The 27,544-nt window shown below is 36.7% G+C and overlaps 1 pseudogene across 1 annotated transcript; it reads left to right on the forward strand.

Moving 5' to 3' along the window:
- The first annotated feature begins 6,890 nt into the window (after positions 1 to 6,890).
- LOC308617895 lies at positions 6,891 to 25,719 on the forward strand (annotated as a pseudogene). The gene is made up of 4 exons: positions 6,891 to 7,409; positions 9,503 to 9,519; positions 24,635 to 25,148; positions 25,643 to 25,719. The product of its transcript is annotated as an uncharacterized misc_RNA (transcript).
- The last annotated feature ends 1,825 nt before the right edge of the window (positions 25,720 to 27,544 follow it).

The following is a 27,544-nucleotide window of genomic DNA, read 5'->3' on the forward strand; positions in this document are numbered from 1 at the left end:
ATAGGCTGGGGGGAATGTTAATTGGAATTGACTTATTCCTGAATTATTTTAATATTAATTCCCAGACATGGAGAGCTGGTCTGGAAAAGCAAGGACTTCTTCATATTAGAACATCTTTCTTTTTTTAAGCAGAAGCCAATTATTAATCGGATGAGATAAATATTATCCATTCTAAAGGAGTTAAAAGCTGGCACTATAAGGAATCCCCTGTGTTGGGGGTGACACATACATCTTTAGTAAACTTAATAGGTATCCATTCATAAAGCATAACTTATTTTACTTCAGTGAATCAGAATGATGGTTTAAATATTGCACAAGGGCACTTCATGTGATGCATGCCACACTTTGGATTCTGCATGGGAAAGATAATCATAAAACAAAGTCACTAAGTGCTCTGAAGCAACGTGCTTTGGAATAAAGCAACTTAATTTTCAGGTAGTTAAGGACCTCTCTTTCCAATGACAATTGTGAATGCCATTTCACTTAGTTAAACCAAATAAAATGTTAGATTTAAAAGAAGACAGATGACAACAAAACCAGATTTAGAAAGCCCCTTTTCATCTTCAATTTTTCCCATTAATCTAAGTATGGATTATACAGGATCTTTTCTCTTTCTTGGACTAGAAAGTAAAATATACTTTAAACGTATAAAGACCAGTGATGCATGGAATCATGGAATTCTACTCTGGAACACTATTCAATGCAAATATTCTGAGATGTAAATAAAGATTTATTAGGCATTTGTATCTTAGTATAAATAAGCTTAAGATTCATTTCTGAGACAAGTTAAAGTTAAATTTGCTTTTTTTCTTTGCAGAGTATTTGAATCTTGACTGCATAAGGAAATCATAGCTCAAGCTTCAATTTTGTTTCAATCTTACTGAACAATTAAAGGAAATTTATTAAAATTCTCTGGGACTTTTTTTTTAATGTGTAGGTTGGTGAGAGGATGGTAAATACCCGTGTAGATCTAATACTTCAAGTAAGTTGTTTCAGAAACTGTTAACCATTTCTGAAAATTTACTTAAGCTATAAATTAATAATTGCTACTAAGACTCTGTCTTTCCATCAAAATATAAAACAAAACAAACTATGAGTTGATTTAGGGCATAAGCAGAGAATAATGCCTACTACAAGACAGATGTATCAGAAAATACATGAAGATATTCAAATCTAGCAAACACTTCTATTCAAAATCTTTCTCAAAGAGGTATATTTATTGTTTCTTAAAAGAACATCCTCCAAGGAAACATTTTAGGCTTCCACTCTTTTTAAGGCAATCCATTGACCTGAAGTCCAGGATGCTATCTGCACCCCTTAATTCTGATCATGAGCTCAGAAATGAGAAAGCCAAGTGTATCACAGAAGAGTCAGGATGAGTGCTTTGCCAATGAATCCACAATTTAATTAAACTAACTTAATGGATATCAAGAATTATATGGATTTTATAACCAGGAGATCATTGAAGAAATCAAAGACAAAATAAAAAAAATACATAGAAACAAATGACAATGAAAAAATTATGACCCAAAACATGTGGGATGCAGCAAAAGCAGTTAGTTCTAAGGGGGAAGTTTACAGCAATACAATCCTACCTCAAGAAACAACAAACATCTCAAACAAACAACCTAACCTTATACCTAAAGTAATTAGAGAAAGAAATACAAACAAAAAAAACCCCCAAAAGTTAGCAGAAGGAAAGAGACCATAAATATCAGATCAGAAATAAATGAAAAAAGAAATGAATGAAAGGATAGCAAGGATCAATAAAACAAAAAGCTGTTTTTTTGAGAAGATAAACAAAATTGATAAACAGCCAGACGCATAAAGAAAAAAAGGGAGAAGACTCAAATCAACAGAATTAGAAATGAAAAAGAAGTAACAACTGACACTGAAGAAATACAAAGGAGAATGAGAGATTACTACAAGCAACTATATGCCAATAAAATGGACAACCTGGAAGAAATAGACAAATTCTTAGAAAAGCACAACCTTCCAAGACGCACTAGGAAGAAATAGAAAATAAAAACAGACAAATCACAAGCACTGAAATTGAGAATGTGATTAATAATCTTCCAACAAACAGAAGCCCAAGACAAGATGGCTTCACCATAGAATTCTACCAAATATTTAGAGAAGAGCTAAAACCTACCCTTCTCAAACTCTTCCAAACTATAGCAGATGGAGGAGCACTTCCAAACTCATTCTATGAGACCACCATCACCCTGAGACCAAAACGAGACAAAGATGTCACAAGGAAAATTACAGGCCAATATCACTGAACATAGATGCAAAAATCCTCAACAAAATACAAGCATACAGAATCCAACAACACCTTAAAAGGATCATACACCATGATCAAGTGGGTTTTATCCCAGGAATGCAAGGATTCTTCAATATACACAAATTAATCTATGTGATAAACCATATTAACAAATTGAAGGAGAAAAATCATATGATTATCTCAATAGATGCAGAAAAAGCTTTTGACAAAATACAATACTCATTTATGAAAAAGAACCTCCAGAAAGTAGGTATAGAGGGAACATACTTCAACAGAATAAAGGCCATATTTGAATAACCCACAGCCAACATCATTCTCAATGGTGAAAAACTGAAAGAATTTCCACTAAGATTAGGAACAAGACAAGGTTGCCCACTCTCACCACTATTATGCAACATAGCTTTGGAAGTTTTAGCCACAGCAATCAGAGAAGAAAAAGGAATAAAAGGAATCCAAATCCGAAGAGAAGAAGTAAAACTGTCATTGTATGCAGCTGACATGATACTATACATAGAGAATCCTAAAGATGTTTCCAGAAAACTACTAGAGCTAATCAATGAATTTGGTAAAGTAGCAAGATACAAAATTAATGCACAGAAATCTCTTGCATTCCTACACACTAATGATGAACAATCTGAAAGAGATATTAAGGAAACACTCTCATTTACCACTGCAAAATAAAGAATAATATACCTAGGAATAAACCTACCTAAGGAGACAAAAGACCTGTATGCAAAATCTATAAGACACTGATGAAAGAAATTAAAGATGATACAAACAGATGGAGAGATATACCATGTTCTTTGATTGGAAGAATCGACATTGTGAAAATGACTCTACTACCCAAAGTAATCTACAGATTCAATGAAATCCCTACTAAACTACCACTGGCATTTTTCACAGAACTAGAGCAAAAAATTTCACAATTTGTATGGAAACACAAAAGACCCCGAATAGCCAAAGCAATCTTGAGAACGAAAAATGGAGCTGGAGGAATCAGGCTCCCTGACTTCAGACTATACTACAAAGCTACAGTAATCAAGACAGTATGGTACTGGCACAAAAACAGAAATATAGATCAATGGAACAGGATAGAAAGCCCAGAGATAAACCCATGCACATATGGTCATCTTATCATTGATAAAGGAGGCAAGAATAGGCAATGGAGAAAAGACAGCCCATTCAGTAAGTGGTGCTGGGAAAACTGGACAGCTACATGTAAAAGAATGAAATTAGAACACTGTAACACCATACACAAAAATAAACTCAAAATGGATTAAAGACCTAAATGTAAGGACAGACACTATAAACCTCTTAGAGGAAAACATAGGCAGAACACTCTATGACATAAATCATAGGAAGATCATTTTTGACTCACCTCCTAGAGAAAGGGAAATAAAAACAAAAATAAACAAATGGGACCCAATGAAACTTAAAAGCTTTTGCACAGCAAAAGAAAACATAAACAAGATGAAAAGACAACCATCAGAATGGGAGAAGATATTTGCAAATGAAGCAACTGACAAAGGATTAATCTCCAAAATTTACAAGCAGCTCATGCAGCTCAAGATCAAATAAATAAACAATCCAATCAAAAAAAAATGTCAGAAGATCTAAATAGAAATTTCTCCAAGAATATACACAGATTTCCAACAAACACATGAAAGAATGCTCAACATCATTAATCATTTGAGAAATGCAAATCAAAACTACAATGATGGCTTCTCTGGTGGCACAGTGGTTGAGAGTCCACCTGCCGTTGCAGGGGACATGGGTTCATGCCCCGGTCCTGGAAGATCCCACATGCCGCGGAGCGGCTTGGTCCGTGAACCATGGCCACTGAGCCTCTGCATCCGGAACCTGTGCTCCACAACAAGAGAGGCCACAAGAGTGAGAGGCCTGCGTACTGAAAAAAATAAAAACAACAACAAAAAAACTACAATGAGATATCATCTCACACCAGTTAGAATGGCCATCATCAAAACATCTACCAACAATAAATGCTGGAGAGGGTGTGGTGAAAAGGGAACCCTCTTACACTGTTGGTGGGAATGAAAATTGATACAGCCACTATGGAGAACAGTATGGAGGTTCAGTAAAAAACTAAAAATAGAACTACCTTACGACCCAGCAATCCCACTACTGGGCATATACCCTCAGAAAACCATAATTCAAAAAGAGTCATTTACCAGAATGTTTTTGCAGCTCTATTTACAATAGCCAGGACATGGAAGCCTCCTAAGTGTCCATTGACAGATGAATGGATAAAGAAGACGTGACACATATATACAATGGAAGATTACTCAGCCATAAAAATAAATAAAATTGAGTTATTTGTAGTGAGGTAGATGGACCTAGAGTCTGTCATACATAATGAAGTAAGTCAGAAAGAGAAAAACAAATACTGTATGCTAATATATATATATATATATATATATATATATATATATATATAGAGAGAGAGAGAGAGAGAGAGAGAGAGAGAATCTAAAAAAACAAAGAACAACACCCCAAAAGGTTCTGAAGAAGCTGGGGCCGGACAGGAATAAAGACATAGACGTAGAGAATGGACTTGAGCACACGGGGAGGGAGAAGGGTATGCTGGGACGGAGTGAGAGAGTGGCATGGACATATATACACTACCAAATGTAAAATCGATAGCTAGTGGGAAGCAGCCACATAGCACAGGGAGATCAGCTTGGTGGTTTGTGACCACCTAGAGAGGTGGGATAAGGAAGATGGGAAAAAGACACAAGAGGAAGGAGATATGGGCATATATGTATATGTATAGCTGATTCCCTTTGTTATACAGCAGAAACTAACACACCATTGTAAAGCAATCATACTCCAATAAAGATGTTAAAAAAATTATATGGATATTTTATTGAAGCATAGTTAATTCAGAATGTTCTGTTAGTTTTAAGTTTACAGAAAAATGATTCAGTTATACATATATGTATTTATATGTATGTATATATATATATGTATGTATATATATATATATATATATATATATATATATATATATATATATATATAAAAATGTATATTATTTTTCAGGTTCTTCAGGAATTGTATGAGTTTATCCAAATAGAAAAAGAATAAAAGGTTCAATTGATAGATTGGTGAGACTACTGAATATTGTTAGTATTTGGAGAAATCCTTTATCATACACTTTTGAAGAAACAGTAAACTATTTTGAATAATAACCAGTGATGCTCTTGATACCTAATGGAAGTGAAGGAAAATTTATGTAACTCTACCTGGTAAGACCAGGACACACTGAACACATGGATAAGAAGGGGAGGATATCTGAAAATGTTATCACCTATAACTCTGAAGATCAAATCACAGCAAATTCCCAGGAAAAGAAACTGAGTAGTTCCTTTCTTAGTGTTTCTGTGTGCTTAAAGCATAATTAAGTATGTGATGATGTGATAAATTACATTTAAGCAATAACCTAGAGAGGTATGCTTGTATAAAATGGTGAGCAAGGAGGAGGGAACATTTATCTGGACAATGATGCATCCAGGTCTAAGAGTAATATATACTTTTTTTTTTACATTTTTTTAATTAGTTTCTGCTTTATAACAAAGTGAATCAGTCATACATATACATCTGTTCCCACATCCCTTCCCTCATGCATCTCCCTCCCTCCCACCCTCCCCATCCCACCCCTCCAGGCGGTCACAAAGCACCGAGCTGATCTCCCTGTGCTCTGCAGCTGCTTCCCACTATCTATTTACCTTACGTTTGGTAGTGTATATATGTCCATGCCTCTCTTTCGTTTTGTCACAGCTTACCCTTCCCCCTCCTCATATCCTCAAGTCCATTCTCAAGTAGGTCTGTGTCTTTGTTCCCGTTTTACCCCTAGGTTCTTCATGACATTTTTTTTTAATTCCATATATATGTGTTAGCATACGGTATTTGTCTTTCTCTTTCTGACTTACTTCACTCTGTATGACAGACTCTAGGTCTATCCACCTCATTACAAATAGCTCAGTTTCGTTTCTTTTTATGGCTGAGTAATATTCCATTGTATATATGTGCCACATCTTCTTTATCCATTCATCTGATGATGGACACTTAGGTTGTTTCCAGCTCCGGGCTATTGTGAATAGAGCTGCAATGAACATTTTGGTACATGTCTCTTTTTGAATTATGGTTTTCTCAGGGTATATGCCTAGTAGTGGGATTGCTGGATCATATGGTAGTTCTATTTTTAGTTTTTTAAGGAACCTCCATACTGTTCTCCATAGTGGCTGTACCAATTCACATTCCCACCAGCAGTGCAAGAGTGTTCCCTTTTCTCCACACCCTCTCCAGCATTTATTGTTTCTAGATTTCTTGATGATGGCCATTCTGACTGGTGTGAGATGATATCTCATTGTAGTTTTGATTTGCATTTCTCTAATGATTAATGATGTTGAGCATTCTTTCATGTGTTTGTTGGCAGTCTGTATATCTTCTTTGGAGAAATGCCTATTTAAGCCTTCTGCCCATTTTTGGATTGGGTTGTTTATATATACTTGAAGTCCAGATCATGGCATTAAAACTCAGAGAGTCTCCTCAGAGTAACTCAGCTGAACTCAAATTTCTTGTCACCATGGCCTACAACTGCTGTTTTGGAAACTTCTCCCGCTCCCTTGGGGACAACCTGAGCTACTCAGGCTCTTCCTGTGGCTCTTCCTAGCCCAGCGACCTCGTGTACAGCACTGACTGCTGCTCTCCCAGCACCTGCCAGCCCTCCTGTGTGGTGTTCAGTTCCCGCCTGATGTCCTGCTACCACCTGAGGACCTCCATGCTCTGCAGACACTTGCAGATAACTTATTATGGGTCTCTGGACTGTGGGTCCATCAGGGGTTGCTCCCTGGGTTATGGACCTAGAAGCTCCTACTCCCTGGGTTATGGATCCAGAAGTTCCTCCTCACTGGGCTGTGGATCCAGTGTATTCAGACCCCTGTGTTATGGAGTTCATGGTTTCCCTTCCCTGATCTATGGATCCAGGTTTTACTACCCAACATACTTGGCTTCTAGGAGCTTTCAGTCTTCTTGTTACAGGGCAACCTATAGATCAGCTTTCTGTAGGTCAACTTTTGGAGTTTCCAGACCTTGTGAGCAAAATGTTTGTCTCTATTTAAAGCTGCTATCATAACCTTTTTCAGAAATGTTAGTTAACTCTTCTCTCCATCAGCTCTTCATCCTTTCTCTAGCATCAAGCACTGGCTGACAGACTAGTTCTTTCAGTGAGATTAATGAATGACCAAAATTTGGAGTCCATGTCTGTAATTTTGTTGAAACAATTGGTTCAGAATTACATAAATATTTTCTTACAAGATACATGGAAATTCAGTTTTGTTTGACCTATTAAACTCATTCACTCTTGCAACTGATATGTTCTCATTGTTCTTTATTGGTTTTAAGTTTGATATATAATCTATCTCTGAGGCTCCAGGCCTTCAGAGTACTTCTTTCTAGGAAAGGGTTTGGATTTGTTCAGGAAATGGTGTCAAGCCTGGTGCATGGGAAATTTTCTGGGCACTCCATTGCCTAAGGGCTAACGAGTATGTGTGTCTTCCAGCAACAAAACTGGTAGGATTTTTATTATTGAGTATGCCCATAATTAAGTCAATATTCTCATTATGTTTTCAAGAAGGACACCTTGTGCCGACAACCATATATTATTTTGATTTTACATTTTCAAAACAGTATTGAGTTAGAGTTTGTGCAGAAGATGTCACTTCTGGTGATGAAATAGTTATAGTATAACAAATATTTGTATAAATTGGATATATTGGTATGAAAAAGAGAAAATATGAAATACCATGGGTTGAAGGGCATTATGGTTGTCTTTAAATATATAGGAAATGGATTATTAAGTTTGTGTGTGTGCATGTGTGAGAGAGAGAGGGATATCTATTCAGATCTGAGAGAGGATACACTTTGGGTTTCTTTTAATTTGAACAAGTTATTTGTCTCAGCAGCTAAATGTAGGGCCAGAATTCAGTTAAAACTTTTTCATAGCATACTTAGTAATAACTCTCCATGAGTGGGAAAATAAATATCAAAGATTACCATTTGCTCTAATCATGTACTATGAATGTTTATTAATTTACCTTCCTTCATCCTCAAGCTTTTTCTACGTGAATTTGAGAAAAGTGGGCCTCTTTTCACTTATACTCAAAGACAATCATGGCTAAGCATAGGGGTGTGGGAACCAGGTCCCCTGTGTACAGAAATCTGCTCAAGAGACAGAAAATAAAGAAGTAGAGAAGAGGGACACAAAGGTTCCTGCTGATCCAGGAGTCTCTGGTTCCCAGCATCCTTTATGCCAGTTTTACTAGTCCTTCATGCAATTTGATTATATGGACCAATAAAGTCTTCTTTTGGTTTAAAGTAATTAGAATAAAATAATATTTCTGTTACATACATTTAATGTAATAATTATAACTACATTACTATTATTATAATTAATAATAACGTGTCATCCAGGTGCAGAGTTACTCACTGACTTTTGTATAAATAGATATTTAAATTTTTTATTAGTAAGATGAAAAGATCCTGTGTGTCTGAATTATTGCCATTAGCATTGAGCAAGAATTCTTCTTGAAGTAATGTGGAATGAGTAACATGTGGACTAAAGAAACCATTGGGAAAATGAATTCAAAGGGGTCACACTAGCATGGCCCATGAGAAAGTCCTGGGAATACATTCAGCAAACCTAATGGAACTAGAAGTTTCTAACTTCAAGTAAAGGAAGACCCCAGGCCCACCAAGGAGTGATGAGTAGAGAAAAACATTTAAAACTGAGAACAACCCAAGATGGAAGGAAGGGATACCCAGTGACATAGAGGATCTAGTTCTGGAATGACTTGGAGAATTTCCCGTTCTAATGGAATCTTTGAGGTGAGAGGTCAAAAATAGAAACAAGGAGCCAAAGCGTAGGAGAGGAAATGTATACATTAGAATGCCTCAGTATTTAAACTTTTCAAAGTACAGTGTGAAGATTGCAGGGATCAGGCAAGATGAATACTCTTTGCATCCTTCATTTTCTGCATTGCAATATTTTCTTAGTATCTCATCACTGATAATATCTCTCTATATTTCCCATTTTTCTTGTCTTACCTATCCCTCCTGCCCTCCCCCCTCCCATCTCTCTCTCTCCCAGTGATTTTCCATCACCTATGTACACTGTTTTTCTCCACATCCCCCCTCTAGACGCCAGCTAACAATAGGTAAGTGACTGACTTGGATAATGGTGACAGAGAGTGTAAGGGAAGACTGGGATCTATCAGATGTTACAAAAAAGCTCAGAGTGACATAGGGCACTTGTCTCTCCAGCTCACTCTGCTTGTTCACAACTACCTCAAGTCTAATGCCCTTTAACGCCAGCTGTTTGTTCTGAACTCAGCTCACTAGATGTTTTGAACTTTAACCTTACCTAGAGTTCTTCTCTGAAAAATGCACAAGGGAACTTAGAAATAACCAAGACCTTTGTCTTCCAAAAGTTAGTTCACATCTAGTGAGAGAGACAAATTTACTCCCATTATCTTGGTGGGAAGGGTGGGTGTGAAGGGTGAGTGTGAAGAGTCCTTTAGGAAGAGCCAACTGCATAAGCTATGGCACAGTTGCTTGAAAGAATATGATGTGGGGTTTAGGGAGGAAAACTGCAAGATCTTTTTTTTCATTAAGTTGTGAGATGTGGACAATGAGAGGTAAGAAATTACATAATCATTAAAAGTGAGATTGCCTAACCCTACAGGTCCAGGAAAAGAGACAGAAACAACACTTATGCCTGAAAAAAACTGAGCTTTGTGTCTGGGGTGACAAGATGTCGATGATCAACCTTCAGATTTAATACGCAGGAATGATTTGGGGGCTCATGTTTTTCTCAGTTTGCAAAATCAACGTGATTATTTATGTGAGTGGGGACTCATTCAGTTGCAAATAGCAGTCTAATAAAATGCTAACACACACAGGGCAGAGTTCAGGGATGCAGTCTATAACTTGAGAGACAGTGCACTCCAAGAGAATGTGAGTTACAGTTCAAGTTTAAAATACTTTACCCAGCTACTCAACAGGAAATTATACCCTTCACCATGTCTTACATAGTGCTGCTCTGGGAATTCCCCTAACTGTGCCCTTAGAGATCTTCTGATATCCTAGTGTCCTGCTATGTTTTTTCTCATCCCATCAAATTGGTTTCCAGGAGCATCTCATTCTTATGGGGACACTCACTTCAGGCTTGGGCAAGTGATGGAATCCTTCAGTGTTTCACCTCAGTCTCTCCACTGGCCTCACCCTAACCCTGGTCCTTGTCTGCATATACCTCTGCTCTCTAATCATGCCCTGTGTTGCCTGTCACATGCATGTCACTTGAGAACTGCTGCATTTTGCAGTCCCTGCCAAACTCCTGCCAAACTCCAAACTCCTGGAGTCTTTGGTCTAAGTACACAACAGTTGCCAACTGGGGTTTGTGGACTCTGTTTCTGCTGTCCAACCTACATTCCCTTTATTTATTTTTTTAAATTAATTTTTATTGGAGTATTGTTGATTTACAATGTTGTGTTAGTTTCTGCTATACAGAAAAGTGAATCAGTTATACATATACATATATGCATCAACAAAGGAATGGATAAAGAAGATGTGATATATACATACATTGGAATATTACTCAGACATAAAAAAGAACAAAATAATGCCATCTTGCATGAACACACATTCTTCTATAAATTGTTTGTATATTTTACTAAGAAGTCTGTATATATGGATTACTCATCAAACTGCTGCATGATCAAATTTTTCATGCAAAGGCTACACAAGCTTCTAATGATGTTAAACCCTTCCTACATAATCAACTGTTGTCAAATATGAACATTCTCTTACTGGACTGTGGTGTTTCCCCTGGATCAACTGTACTTGTTCTAAGATCCCCCTTATAATAGGACAAGTAGCCATCTACTTAGAGAAAAGTAGCCTTTGTCCTTTAACCCTTCCATTTGATTAATCCACTAAAAATTATTAAATCTTAGAATGTTTTATATCAAGCCTTATTTTTGCAATGAAGTAGATCCTTACAAGCAAGTAGAAAATGACAGAGAAAAATAAGATTGTGGAGGTTTATCTCATTGGCACCAAAACTGTCATTAGTGTGTGTATTCTGGTGTATTCTTTGAATACTCTGGGTTTTAAATAAATATTTCTTTTCCTGTGAAATATATGCTAAATTTTCAACTTATAAGAATGTGGTTATATATAGGATTACTATAGGTAGATTAGAGTTCTGACATCTCTTAATTTTCTATCTTTTTTATGATGCCATATAAAGGTAAATAAAGTAAAAAAATATGTTTGGAGTTAGGCTCTATTTCTGATTCTTCTGCTAACAAGATTTTGATTTTAGGGATATCCCTGGTGGCCCAGTGGTTCAGAATCCGCTTGCCAATACCGGTAAATGGGTTCGAGCCATGGTCTGGGAAGATCCCACATGCTGTGGAGCAACTAAGCCCATGAGCCACAATTACTGAGCCCGTGTGTCATAAGTACTGAAGCCCGTGTGCCTAAAGCCTGTGCTCTGCAATGAGAGAAGCCACCACATTGAGAAGCCTACACTCCACAATGAAGAGTAGACCCCACTTCAAGAGTAGCCACGGATCTCCACAACTAGAGAAAGGCTGCACACAGCAACGAAGACCCAGTGCAGCCAAAAATAAATAAATTTAAAAAAAGAAAAAAATGGAGACATTATATTTAAAAAAAATTTTTTTGATCATACACACATCACTTAACTTCTTTGGGTATCATTTCCTTATATGTAAAATGAGATGGCCCTTGATGATCTGTGATCCCTAATAGTCCAACATTACCGAAATATCCATATTTTATATGATAATAGTAGGTTAATAGTGGCATGTGAGAGGTGAGCTGTTAATGTCCCCCATAATAGTTTAAATTCTTCTATGTTGTCCGGGGAGGGAAAAACAGAAGGGAAATGTTTAAAATGTGATACAATGTAAAACATAATAGGCTTAAGAGAGAACTTTTCAAAAAAGTAAAATCAAGATCCTCATGCAAATGAAAAACACACATATTAAATATTTTACTTAACTCATTAATGAATGAGGGGATCACCATTAAGAAACCACAAATGGTTCAAAGGGAACTCAAAGAGCACACTTATATAGGCTGTCAGAGATGCTGAAATAAATTTACAAAGATAGATACAAAGTGGTTACTGTACACAGAGGAAAAAATCAATGGAACTCCACCAGACAGAAACGATTTTTATTTTAACAGACAAGAATCATTTGCATTATTATCAATTTTCTACAGTGTATAGAATTATACAAGAGATGAAAAACAATGAAAAGGGGCAATAACCTGAAACATGATAGTTCATGATAGATCGGCTACAGGGTAATTCATTCCAATGTCCCTCATTTCAAAGTCTGTTTTTTTTTTTTTTTGTCTGACAACAAAATGTGAAATCAGTAACGCCCACTGTAAAACATAGTAATAGATGTATTGAAACAGTGTAAACATCATTTTTTTCTTCATTATAGAAACTAAGGAGAAAAAAGAAATTACATGATATCATAGAAGGATCTAGTCTATTTTATTAGTGTACTCTTTTCTAGTGGCACTGCATCTGCTTGTAATTTGGAGGAAAAGATGATTACATAAGGGTGCAATATTTTGACTTGATCTTTCTTCCTGTCCTATTCCATCCTTCACGTCACCTCAATCCCTACACTACTACTGTCAGCTTTACTCATCTTTAAAAACCTCGGATTTAATTAACTTAAATAACATACTTAAATATGAAAGAGCAAAATGAAGGTCCATATTTCTGATTCATTACACTTTTTAATTTTTCTAACATTAAAAAGTTAACCATTAAAGAAAGAGTTCTTCTTCTGGATTGTGGTCATGGTTACAGGAAATCTAGACATGAAATATAATTATATAGAACTATACACATACACAAATGAGTGCGTGTTTAAACTGGTAAAACTGAATGAGATCTGTAATCTAGCTAACAGCATTGCAGTGATGTCAATTTCCTGGTTTTGGTACTGTAGTACAGTTGGATAAGATGTCACTTTTGGGGAAGCAGGGTGAAGGTTAAAGGGATTCTATGAACTATTTTTGCAAATTTCTGCAAACCTATAATTATTTTTAAAAAAGTTTAATGAAAGTTAACTGTATGTTGAGAACATAAGTAGGCTATTGATTGGCAAAATGTGTTATAAGTTGTATAATGGATGTTTCTGGAAGATTTATATAGGCACACTAAAGTCTGTCAGTTAAAGTGACAGGATGCAGTTATCACTGATGTATGGGAGATCCTAATCTGCTAAGGGTGAATGTGGGCCTTGGGAATAAAGTGAAAGGATTAGACCTTGCCCAGAATTTTTCTTTTCTTCCATGTTCCATTCTTGTCTGTTTCAGAATTTTTAAGATTTCCCCATGAATCTCTATTTTGTTTCCTGATGGAATCAGTCAAATATTTCCACTCCCATCAATCCCAAATGACTAAAGCCCCACTTGCCAATGTTTATTTCTTGGAACACTGTTCTTAAGGGATATTAGTAGATGAGATACAGTGTTTGCATTTACACAATGAATATTGGACAAACCAAGTTAATCAGGCTTGCTTTCTTCCCCTTTCAGAGTTTTTAATTATGCTTAAGCATATTGTGAATTTCCAAATGAAGAGGGGAGAATTAGTGTTTCCTTCCCTCTCTTCTCCATGGTGAATTTGGCAGAGACACAGCATGAGTTTTCCAAAAGTTTTTTGGTCCAGATAATATTGTAATTTTTAGTAAAAATTAATTTTAATCAAAATCTAAACTCCAGGTAATGAGTTATTTCTCTTATTTCAGGGAATTTCTGCAAAGAGATAATAACTAAATTTGTTTTTGAAATACACATTCCTTTTGGTACTTTACCAGAAAAATAATCCCAGTCACGTAATTGAAGGGGAAGCTGTTATCACACTCATAATCATAAAAAGAAGTGAATAGTGGCTGATTCTGTGCTTTTAACAGCTTACTCTTCCTGCTGGGCAAATGACCACAGAGGTTAATGTCTTGACCATAAAATTGATTCCAGGGGGCTACACTTTCTGTGGATGAATATTGGATATTGCAAGGTGAAATGGTGTCCTTGATTGTTCATCTTCTCCAGCTTATAAACCAAATTTGAAAAATGCTTTCACTTCAACAATTTTAGGGTGATTTTTCATGGTCTATTATTGCACGAGGTAAAGCAAGAAAAACAAACAGTCAAACCACATTTAGCACAACCTCTGGAGCTACAAACTTCATTCTGGGATAGTGATGTGGAAATGTTCTCTTAATCGATTGTTGACATGTGGGGTGGAATGCTTTGTGCAGCAAGCCTGTCTTTATTGAAGTCATAAGATGGAATTCTACCCAGCAAGTTTTTAATTTTCAAATTCTAGACAAGAATGTGGTGTGAATTCTAAAATGGCTTGCCTTTACTTTCCTACCCAACACCTTTTGTCATGTGGTTTAACACTTTGCCTAGGATATTATTCTCTTTTTCTCCATTTTAATCCTATTTTTAAGTGTTCAAGAGCTTAGTAATAAAACTTCGACTCATCTGTGTCATGCACTTGGTCCTCAGAATTTGTTACCTTTATATTGTGGCTTAACAAACAGAAGGTAGGCTTGGGTAATGAAATATCTGAAGACAGAGAGATTTGGTCTCATTTTCTGGCTTTATAAAGTTTTTATTAAAATAATTTCTTACACATTACTTAACATATCAATATGCTTTTTTTCCTGAAAAGTGAAAATAATACTACTTAATTCTTAGAGCTGTTATGAGGAATATATATGAGAATTATGTAATGAAGAGTAGGAGTGTTTAGATTTTGAATTTATGGAAGGTATTGTGCCTCAGACGTCTTTGTTCATATGAGCCAATTTCTCTTGATATATGATGTGATTATCATATATTTGGCAATTAGTGTTAACATATTAATCTCCTTTTAGCAAGCAGGAAGAGCATACAATAGGCTTTGGTCTGCATTACTGAGATTTCAAAATGTATGCAAAGGGCATCTCTATTTCAAGCATGAGCAAAACAACTAATGCTTTTTCAAATATGGAGAAAAATAAATGTGTGTTCCAAAGTTTACTTGTAACTAGTTTAATATAGTTTCTTGCCTAAATCTTCACTGACTGCTATGTTGGGTGAGAGCAAAACAGGCAAAAAATATTCAAACCTTCCTTAAAAGAGTCCTTACCAGTTGAGACACTACTTTGGATAAATCTCTATAAATCGCTGTAGCATATGATGAGAGACACTGCAGTCGGAAAAACATGACTATGGAAACAAAGCTCCACACATTAGCTCACCAGATCCTATTCTTGGGGGTAATAGTACCAGTCATGTCTCTATCATGATTCTCTTGGGAATGCCAAACAGAAAATTGCTTACTAATGGTGTTGAAATTCAAAACAAATGAATACCATAAGTTATTATCATTCCTTCTTGAACTTTGAAGTCTTGCCAATATGAGTAGAGAATGAAGGCCCATTGTCTTCAACTTGCTGAAAAAATGTAGAATTGATACTGTCCAAAGAATTCCTGCCTGTTGTTATGCACACGGCTCCTGAATAGCAAGCCTCTATGGTAAGTCATAACATGTTTATTAGCAGTGACTCCTTCTTCCCAAAATGTAACTGCAACTAGGATAGCCCCTCTGATATTAGGTACAGAGTCGCTAGGGATCAAGCTCATTAATAAGACAAAGGAATCAGTGCTGTCCTGTCTATTAATGAACTGACATCCCAACCTGAGCCTGGGCTCCCTTGCGACCCTCCAGATAACGAGATCACTTGATCCTCAGGATACCTCAGTCTGGGTCCCCACTTTGGCTTCCCCACCTAGAGAATTTCCGAGTTTTCATGCTTCAGAGTGAGTCCTTAGAATATGTAAGCATTTTGATAATAATGTTTTTTTTCACTTGGACATCATTTTGTCTGCTTTGAGAGTGAACTCATTTAAACTGGGTTTAAGAAGAAACACTATGTATATTTGAATCCCTTGATTCTAACAGTTATTGGCTATTTGTCTTGTACATATTGTGGAACCTCTCAAAAATTTAATTTCCTTAAATGTAAAATAGAGATGATGATAGTATTTATATCACAAGATTACAATGAGGACCAAATGATAAGATATGTGAAGTAACTAGAAGAGTTCCTTGAATACAGAAACCACTCTATAAATGTTACCTATTATTAGACTATAAATGTATGTAACTTATGTCCAAAAAAATAAATGCATATGGCTCCCTTGACCTAACTCTCTGGTGAGCCATAAACATCATATCTTTCATTTGGCCCCAAACCAAATATTTCTGCTCTCAATTCCTAAACATTTTAAATACACAATAAAGTATACAATAGTATATTCCATTCCCTCCCAAAACTCATAAACGTGCAAATAAATATGTTTTAATTCATTTTCTTTATATAATTTTTTACTTTGGGTGTAACCTGATTTAGCATTTTCTTAATCTTTTATTTGTTTATTTATTTATTTAATGTTTCTTTTATACTGTGATTTTCCTGGGCAATCTTATCTCTGTGCCTTTAACTCTTGGTCTTCACTAGTGTCTGTCTATCCTCAAGCCACCGAATTCCTATAGTTAGGTTAATCAAGGATCTTTAGATGTAATGCCCACCTTCACATAATACAGAAATGCGACTATCTGAAACATTGCTTTGGAATTTTTTTATTTGTTCAGCAATTTTCAATGTGCTTGAAGAAAATAATTTGGTATTTGCTTTACTGCTTATAAACACAGCACCTAAGGGGCCATTAAAAATTTACATGCTATAAATTTGATAGTAGATTACTTCTTAAAAGTATTTGGGCTAAAATTTCCATCTTCTTTTCTAATATAATTTAAGTCCACTTATATGAGGCATTCCATATTCATCCAGCTGATAAAGAGAGCCAAGCAGAATTATTTTTCCATAAAACATTTGATTCTTACAGAGTATCATGATCAGGCAATGATATCATTGTCTTTTATGCACCATTTATATCACACATATCAGTTGTTACTGAGCATAAGTACGTGCTTTATAATATGGGACACTGCATCGGGAATGATTGAGCAAAGAATTGCAATAAAGTATAATGCTGAAAATCAGGGAGGAAAGAAAAGAGCTATATCTCAGCATCCTGTAAATGACCCTCTGAGTCACAAATTAAACCAGCAATGATGACCAATTATTTTGAGCATGCAACAATCATCTCAAGTCCAAGGCAATACTGTAAACTGTCTTTTGGCTATAAAATACAAGTAAACATATTTATCATGGTGTTAATCTATTTGATTGTAATTAGACAACACACTAAGGAGATGTTCTTGTGCAAATTGTAGTGTAGAAATATACTGAGGTTGGCTGTCAAAAACATCTCACTCACAGGTTGAGAGCACATAAGCCCTCTAGGCCAGCAGGGAACATTCAGAACTTCTCTGACACTGTTAACAAATGAAGTAGATGTAGTGATAACATGTTACAGCTGCTAGGCTGGAAACTTCTCTTCCTTTTCTCTTAGAGAATTCCTGGTCTACCCAGTCTTGTCCTGTGGCCCGTCTTACCTCAGCCACTTTGTCTACTCACTGACCTCTGTTCTCCCAGTCTCCTCCAAAAAAGGTTTCTCTCTAATGACTCTCAAGAGAGCTGTTAGAAGCCCGTCAGCAGCCAGAAATCATCTGTTTTCCAGACACTATGAATTCAATGGCTCCCAGTCTTTAAATTGTCCATCTTCTGATTCCCAAAACCTGAATTATCTTCCCAGGTTCTGTCATGCAAACTACTTTCTTACTAGGGATGTCCTGCCAACTTAAAACAAACCAGCCTAGAAGCCTGGCTTCTGTAAAGCAGCTTAATGCCTCTTCACCCTTCTACATGAAATGCTGTTTTCTATTTTATTCATTTACCACAATCCCCACTTCAGGATGGACTGACCACCAACTACTTAGTTTCTCTCAGAGATACATATTCTGTCATCATTACACAATCAGAGTAGTCAAACTTTGGAAACCACCTTAGAGTTTTATATGTCAGATATTAAAAGAAGTTACACATAAGAGAAATCATGAGGTTATTTCATATGTTCTTGTTCTCCTACAATGTGACAGAAATGCTGTTATTGAATAAATTTTCATGGAATTCAAACACATTCATTTTTCCTTGAATTTTTTAAAGAGTTTTTGGCTGACTGGGGTTGCATTTTTTTAACTACTTGGAAAAATTACTACTTGGATAAATTTAGTCATTGATTTTATAAAAAGCAATCTGTAAAACCAGAGCTAAGACAATTCATTTGCATAAGTAGGAAAATATTATAGTCTAAAATGACTTCTAATTAGAGAATTGTTATTTCCTATGTAAAACGTAAGATTCAAAGTAATTCACAACATGTGTAAATGCAAAGGGCATAAGATTCTATTCGGCTTTATATAGTAGCTGAGGTATCTTTAAGAAGAACAAAAGTGATTAGATTTACTTGCATGTAACACATTTTAAAGTCACCTATCTTCTCAACATACTTCTCATTTTCCAGAATCAGATGAAGGCATACCTCTTTTGGATAGGGCACTTTCTTGGTCCCCTCCTCATCCTCACCACCCACAACAGTGCTTTGTGCTCTAATGTGTGCTTGTTGAACTGACTTGAAATGGCTCTCTCTAGCTTTCAAATTCCATGTTAGTATATTGAGAAGGTTGGACAAGGTGGTTTAGTTTGACAAGGGTTTATTTTTTAGCTTCTACAATGTACTGGGCACAATTGAAACTGTGGTCATTTCCATATTAAATTACAAAACAAAGCAAAACAAAATGATAGATATAGATACACATATAGATATATAATATTTGATAGTGACATGCTTAAAATCTAGGAGGACCATCTAACTTGACCTCCCTCAAACATTGGCTACTTTTGACTGCTTTGGTTTATTTATAATGCATTTTTACCTTGATTTTGTTACACTCTCAATTTTCTTTAGATTTTACTGGCTATTCTTTCTCAGTCTTTTGTAGGCTCCTCTTATTTTTCCAATTCCTTCAATAAAAGGTTTTCTCAGGGAGCCATCCAAGGCCCCCTTCTCATCTCATTTAATACATGTTGTGGAGCTTTAATAACCATCTTTATGGGAGGCAGTCAAGCACTATAGTTAAGAATATAGGCTATTGAATCACACTGCCAGGGTCTGAACCCGACCGGGGGCCCACTCGTACTCTTATGTGACCCTCCAATCCATTCTTCTCACTGCAGACAGAGTCATCTCTTTAGGAGGCAAATTTGATCTAATTATGTCAATATTTATAACCTATCAGTGACTTCTCATTGTTACAGATCCCCATTCCTTTGTCCAAGCCAATGGGGACAGATGAGTTTTGGAATCCAGTTGTTTCAGACTTTAGAATGATAATAGAATCATAAACTGTATGTAATATAATAACCCAGGTAGTATCTAGGGAAAAAAACCCCTATAATCAAACATATTTGTTTATTTCTGAGGCACAATATATCCACACTAAGAAGAGGAAGAAAAAAGTATATGCACAGTTTCCATTAGTTTGATCATGTCATTCTATCCAGAAAACAGAGAATGCCTTCTTTCACCAACAAATGAGTTCTAAAGGATGTTTTTGATTTTCAAAGTGTTTTGGACTTTTGAAGAATGTCCAGAGCCCCTTGTCATCTGGCTCCTGTCTGTCTCCAGTCCCGCCTGTTATCTTCTCTCTTCCAAGACTCATCGCTGATGCTGAACTTCTTGAAAAAAGATCCTCTTGCCTGACTGACTTCTTTGCCTTCAGTCTTAAGCTGAGTGGAAGCAATCTAGTATCTTTTGAAGATAAAATTAGGGCATAGAGACACTAGGTATGAACTAATTGGGGGTCAGATCATAAGATGATTTGTATTAAAGACTTAGGAAATTGAATTCGAGTTTGAAAAGACCAACATAGACTTTAGAAAAAAAAAAACATTGTGACAAATGCATAGGAAATAGAGTTGAGATAGGCAAGACCAGAGGCTCTGGAGACCACCTATAATAACAGACAAATAGTTGAGTTATGGCCAGATAGAAAAACAAAGGATTTTACCATTTTTGGAGGTTAAAAAAATAGCAAGGTATGCTTATCCAAGATCAAATATGGGAAGTGAGGAAAAGGGAGGTCATGGATATATCCCAAGAACTGCATAGATAGGTTACTGTAACTATAATAGTGTGCAAAAGAATTAGAAGTTGTTCTAATTCAGAAGATGGCTTAGGAGAGCAGTTGAGCCTCTGCTGGGTTTAATATTTTTGTGAAACATCCAAAGGGATATGTGGATCAAGCAAAAGTTTGGAGGGGGAGAGACAGGATAAGGTAGAAGATAGGTGATGATAATCCCATCAATTCCCTAATTTATCCATTAAGTATTTGTTGAGAAACAACTATATAACTTTGATTATTCTTGAGCTGAGGATTCACTGTTGAACAACACAGAGTATATTTTTTATCTCTCCCAAGAGATTACAGTCAGAGATGTGCCACTTAAGAAGGGTCATAGACAAGGTGAATCAATGGTGTTATCAAACCTATGATTTAGTTAAGCTGACATCTTTTAATCATGCAGGAGTTCTTAATGAAGGAAGCAATGTACTCATTTACTTGACATATATTATTTGCCTCACGGCAGATGGTAACTGACTCCCATGGACTGGTTTGTTTAGGTTGCACTGCTCTAGCCTAGAAGACAGTCTAAAAAATAAATATGTTATAAAAATAATAAAATTAATTACAAGGATGATAGCTATCATAACAGGAGAACCTAAGTTATCCTGGGATATGGTAGTTAGGAGGTAAGGAAAGGCTTAATTATCCAGAAGAAGGAACATTCAGGGCACAGGAAACAGCATGTTCTTTTGGTAGGAAAAAGCTTGAGCTATGTTAATTATGGAACAGAAGCAGTGTGTTTGGGAGAGAGGGAAAGGGTATGGTGTGAAGATGAGGTTAGAGACATGTTCATGCAATCTTACAAACCATGTAGAGGATTTGTGTTTATCATACGTGTATTAGAAAACAATGGGGAAGTTTTAATCAGGACAGTGACAGGACCTGATTTTTGTTTAAGGAAGATTGATCAGGCAGAGATAGAGAGAAAAGATTGGAGGAGACATTTTTTTTGAAAATGAAATAGGCAATGTTGAACATTTTCAGTAGTCCCACGAAGAAAGGAGACTACCTTGAACTAGAACAGTGGTTCTCCACCAGAACTGCTTTAGCCCTCAAGCAATTTTTGAAGACATTGTTAATTGGCATAATGTGTGTGTGTGTGTGTGTGATGTGTTACTGGCGTCTAGTGGATAGAGCCAGGGACACTGCCAAATATCTTACAATGAACAGGATACTCCCCACAAAAAAGTAATACCCAGTTCACAATGTCAGTGATGACAAGGTTGAGAAACCCTAGACTAGAAGGAAGGCAGTAAGAGGACTGGGGAGATTTATGATAAGTTTAGAAAATAGAATGGGTCATATTTAGAGTGGATTGCATATATTAAGAGGATTTCAAAGTTTCTGAGTTAAACTACTTATGTGGTTCGAAATACTGTTTACTCAGATGAGAAAAAAAATATTTTTTTTCTCCCTAGGGAAGAATAAAAGTTCAATTTTATACACATATAATTTTGACAGCCTTATAAAATCTCTAAATGGAAATGGCTAGTAATAGGATATCTGGGTCTAGAATTTTAATAAAAGGAGGTGTGTACTGGAAATATACATTTGAATGACACAATATGGACAGTATTTCAAGTCATGAATGGGAGCTACCTCCCCTACAGAGAGAATAACTGGTGAGATCAGCAGTAAGCCTCAAAAAACAGGAAGCCAACTAATGGTAAATTGAATTTGGTGGAAGTTAGTTAGAAAATCAGGAGTGTGATGTCACAGAAATTCATAGATGAACATATTTCAAGATCAGGGACACAGTTAACTGTGTTAAATGTGGTTAAACATTTGCATAGGATCATCCCCAAAATGTCCACATTTAGCAGAATAAAGGTCACTGCTGACCATACCAGTGAAATTTCAGAAGAGTGTTAAACCAGAGAAAAGCAACACGGTTATTGAAAAGACAATAATAATTTACATAGTTGACAAACTGATCACACAAATCTTTAGAGAATTTTGTCTTTAAAAACAAGAAAAGCTATATAATCACGGAGGAAATGACACTAAGATTTTTGGGTTGAAGATGGTTAGCTATGTCTGTAAGTCTGAGAAAACAGAACCATTAGAATAGATGGGGATGAAGCTGTTGGACAGAGAAAGAAATGATTGATCAAGGCCACAAAGGTAATTTTGCTTGGCCTGGAGGTGAGGGGCAGAGATCTAGGGTCACCTTAAGCACTAAACTGGTTATGATTAATTTGGGGATTATATTTAATTATGAAAGAGATATTTATACTCAATGTTGTATTAAAGGTGAGTTTTAAAAGACAATTAGTGTGCACACACTTACTTTAGATGAATGTAAAAATAGAAAGTTAATGATTTGATATATTCCTTCATTTCATAAATAATTTGGAGCACTCACTGTGTGCCAGATGCTTGATCAAAGAAAACTGAACCCCGTTGCTGATCCTGAGGAACTTCTGGGTACTCCACTCTTACAATGTATGTGACTGTCCTGAAAGTTCAAACGACTGAAATCTTACTCAGTCTGCACAATCCATTTCAAAAGACATTTCTTCCAATTCCTCCGTGTGTGTGTGTGTGTGTGTGTGTGTGTTTGTATGTTTGTTCACCTAAATGGATAGCTAAGATACTAAGATCCTTATTGCAGAAGAGTTTAAACAGTTGAGATGAACACCTGTCAGACATGAGGAATTTGATTTTGGCTTTGAGGGATGAGAAGGATTTGGGGAAGCAAGCAAGACAGTGGGTAGACTATTCCATTGGTGCCAGATAAGCAAATGCTGAAGATTAGAGAAAAGAATCACCGGGAAGCAAATAGAAAAAATCGAATTACATAAATAGGTTTTTGCTTTCCAATTTCTAAAGGATGCCTTAAGGCAGAAGTTGGATATTACAATAAGTGAGAACAAAGACATTTCTAATTCTAAGACTTTTCTATCATTGATTTTTTATAGTGATAAGGTTACTTTTAACTACTTAATATGAAGGTACTTTTTTTCTGCTTTGTCTTTCTAGAATGATGAACAAAAGAGAAGCTCAGCAGGGAGCGAAATGAATCACTCTCTAAGGTGTCTCATTTCTCACTCCCAACTGAGTTGGCAAAGGTTAGCACACTATTAAAATTCAAGTTGTTGCAAATGTATTTCATTGGTAGTCAACTCACTCAAGATATACTAGTTTTTAGCAATTATTCTCAGTGATAGTCTATGTGTTTGCCAAAGAATCTCTGTGTCACATGGAAAAGGAATTCAATAACTCCATGCAGGATCAAATATGAGTTGCTTAATGATGATAAGCTAAATGAGAAGACAAATAGAAGAAGAGCTTGAAATAACCATCTCCATGGTAACTTTGAATGTTAAAAAAAAATAACTGAAAGCATTAAGAATCTGGTGGCTGTGTTTGGTTTTCCATAAAAGAGGTAAGATGCAAATGTTATCACATTGAAATGTTTTTCTCACCTCGGTATTTATTGTGGTATTTATTGTGCACGTGATTCTGGGAGCTGATAAGTTAAGCTTCAGCACAGCATTGTTCTTCCTGCTGGCTTTGGAGGTAGTCACACCTGGGTTGTTAAATGGGTGATAATTCCTATCTCATAAGGTGGTTGCAAGGATTAAATGATCCCACAATCTGCAATGTTTTACACATAGTAAAGGCTCCATAAAACATATATAAATATCTGAGAGGGAGGTGCTGATGACCATTAGGAGTAACAATTTTCACACTCAGGCGCAAAATCAGTCAATCTCAGTGAGGAAGCAAGGGCACCATCTTTATGCATCAGGACCAACGTTTTTGAAGGCAAACCACACGTAATTTCTGAAAGAGAGAGTGAGAGAGAGAGAGAGAGAGAGAGAGAGAGAGAGAAGCAGAGTGGCTTCTATAAAGCAGAATAATTGAACAGCAGTTAAGAAAACACAGGAATGTGTTCAGTTATAATTATAGCCTAGATTAATTGACTATTTTCATGACAAGACATGCACAAAAACAGGGAGGGTCTGCATCACACCCAGTGTACTGAGGATATATATATATATATATATATATATATAAACATGGCTGGGAGAAGCCAAGGATATCAGAACATCTTCTCACAGTAACTCAGCTGAACCCACATCTCCTGTCAACATGTCCTACAACTGTTGCTTTGGAAACTTCTCCTCCCACTCCCCTGGAGGCTATCTGCACTACCCAGGCTCCTTCCAGCCCAGCGACCTGGTCTACAACACTGACCTCTTCTCTCCTAGCACCTGCCTGCTGGGCTCCTCCCTCTACAGTGGCTGTCAGGAGACCTTTGATGAGCCCACCAGGTGCCAGATGTACGTGTGGTGTCCAGTCCCTGCCAGATATTCTGCTACCATCCAAGGACCTCCATGCCCTGCAGTCCTTGCTGGTCAATTCACACTGGATCGCTGAGCTGTGGGTCCAGCAGAGGTTACTGCCTGGGCTATGGATATAGAAGTTGCTACTGACTAGGCTGTGGATCCAGTGGCCTCAGACCCCTGGGTTCTGGAATCTGTGGCTTCCCTTCCCTGAGCCATGGATCCAGATTTTGCCGCCCAACATACGTGGCTTCTAAGATCCGCCAAACTTCTTGTTACCAACCAACCTGTATATCTGGCTTCTACTGCAGATCAATAAAGTTAAGGGTTCTAGACTGTGACTTCACAGTTATATCCCTCAAAGTTAATCTCAGCTATTATCTGGCTGGAGTCTATATTCTACTACCTAGACAAATGATAATTTTTAAAAATCCTATTAATATTAAAATAATTTATCTCAGAGAGTATCCATTCTGTTTCTTCTATTTCCCCCCTTACTTCTCTAGTTAAAAATAGTACAAGAGGTCTCTTTTCCGTTCAAATAAACTCATTTAATCTGATATCAGTTCATAAATCTTACTATTAATTTTTTTTAAAGATGTCTGTTGGGAATTCCAAATCTACTATTATTTGTGTAAAAAGAAGTATTTAATTTATGGAGCAGATTCACTGATTGGAAGAATTATCTGCCAATACAGAGTTAGTTCATTGGAATTCTTGGCAAGTGAAATCAGAGTTTGGGCAGGAGATTATCCTAAACTCTTCTATGAGTGGTCATTTCAGCCTTATCAGGATACCTTACTTTGGTTAAACTAGTCTTGGGTCAGATCCAAGAAGAAAAGTTCCAGAGACAGCAGTGATGCTTCAGCAAGTACTAGCTTGGCTGTTTTAGATGGAGGAATTGTCAAAATACTTTTTATAAGACCCTTTTACAGATTTATGCAAGCTCTAATGGAATTCTGAGGTTACAATATTGACTGACTGCAGTAACCTGTGTAATGAAACAAACATGTTAAGTATGGATGAAATTAACCACATATTCATTTTATTATAATTAAAGGAATATGATTTCTGAGTCATTTTTTAATGTTGAGACGTCATTCTCTTTCTTCTATTTTATCAGTGTAAGGCCAGCTGTTTTCATAGAAGTCTCCTGAGAACTTCTGGAAACATGGCAGTATCATGAGTAAGAAATAGCTGAGAGGGAGGACTCCTTGATATCATAGGTTTATATTTGGATATGATAACTAGATAGTTTACTAAGTTTTCTTGCTTGGGGGAATGAATATATCTACATATGAAAATATGTAAGTGGAAAGAAAATATGTAAGTGCATGTGGGTAGCCTATTGTTCATTGCCCTCATAGTTGTTTTTCTCCTCTCTCCTCTTCCCACAAGAACTGAAGTTTGCTTGTGTATCTCTTCTTAACTACCCACAATCATTTCTTTATATCAGCATGACTATGTCCCAGGTTTCAAGATTGAATCTGGCACCCCAATCCCTACTGAAAGTGAATCGTTCAGAATGGAGCATGTGATCTGACTTAAACCAATGGGAAAAAAGGAGTGATATGGAGAAGTGCTTATGGTAAAGTTCTTCTTGTGGAGGTTTTTTTTTTTTTTAACATCTTTATTGGAGTATAACTGCTTTACAATGGTGTGTTAATTTCTGCTTTATAACAAAGTGAATCAGCTATACATACACATATATCCCCATATCTCCTCCCCCTTGCATCTCCCTCCCACCCTCCCTACCCCACCCCTCTAGGTGGTCACAAAACACCAAGTTGATCTCCCTGTGCTATGCGGCTGCTTCCCACTAGCTATCTATTTTACATTTGGTAGTATATATAAGTTTGGTTTTTTAAAATGCTTTATTTATTTATTTATTTATTTATTTTGCTGTGTTGGGTCTTCGTTGCTGTGCACGGGCTTTCTCTAGTGACGGCGAGCAGAGGCTACTCTTCATTGCAGTGCATGGGCTTCTCATTGCAGTGGCTTCTCTTGTTGTGAGAGCATGGGCTCTAGGCACACGGGCTTCAGTAGTTGTGGCATGCAGGCTCAGCAGTTGTGGAACACGGGCTTAGTTGCTCCACAGCATGTAGGATCTTCCCAGACCAGGAATTGAATCCATGTCCCCTGCATTGGCAGGCAGTTTCTTAACCACTGAACCACCAAGGAAGTCCATTGTGAAGTTTTCTGAAGCAACCATGTCTTCCTTTGGATTTTGTCATATCATATGTGGAATGCTGCATCCATTTTGCATGTGGCCTGAAAATTAAACCATCACATGAAAGAAGGTAAAACCAAGAGAAAGGCTGAGGAACAGAGCCCAGACCATCTTACTTCTGGACTTTGGTAAACATGAAACAATCAATGTTATTATTTAAGCCAGGGGTCCCCAACCCCTGGGCTGTGGACTGGTAGTGGTCCACGGCCTGTTAAGAATCGGGCCGCAGAGTAGGAAGTGAGCGGTGGGTGAGTGAGTGAAGCTTCATCTGCCGCTCCCCATTGGTCCCCATCAGTCAGTCATATCACCACCTGAACCATCACTCTCATTACCGCCTGAACCATTCCCCCTCCCCAGTCCATGGAAAAATTGTCTTCCACAAAACCGGTCCCTGGTACCAAAAAGATTGTGGACCCCTGATTTAAGCCATTTTGAATTACAATTTCTGTTACTTG

The sequence above is a fragment of the Mesoplodon bidens genome (assembly GCF_964165515.1).
Source record: "Mesoplodon bidens genome assembly, chromosome: 5".
Lineage (NCBI taxonomy): Eukaryota > Metazoa > Chordata > Mammalia > Artiodactyla > Ziphiidae > Mesoplodon > Mesoplodon bidens.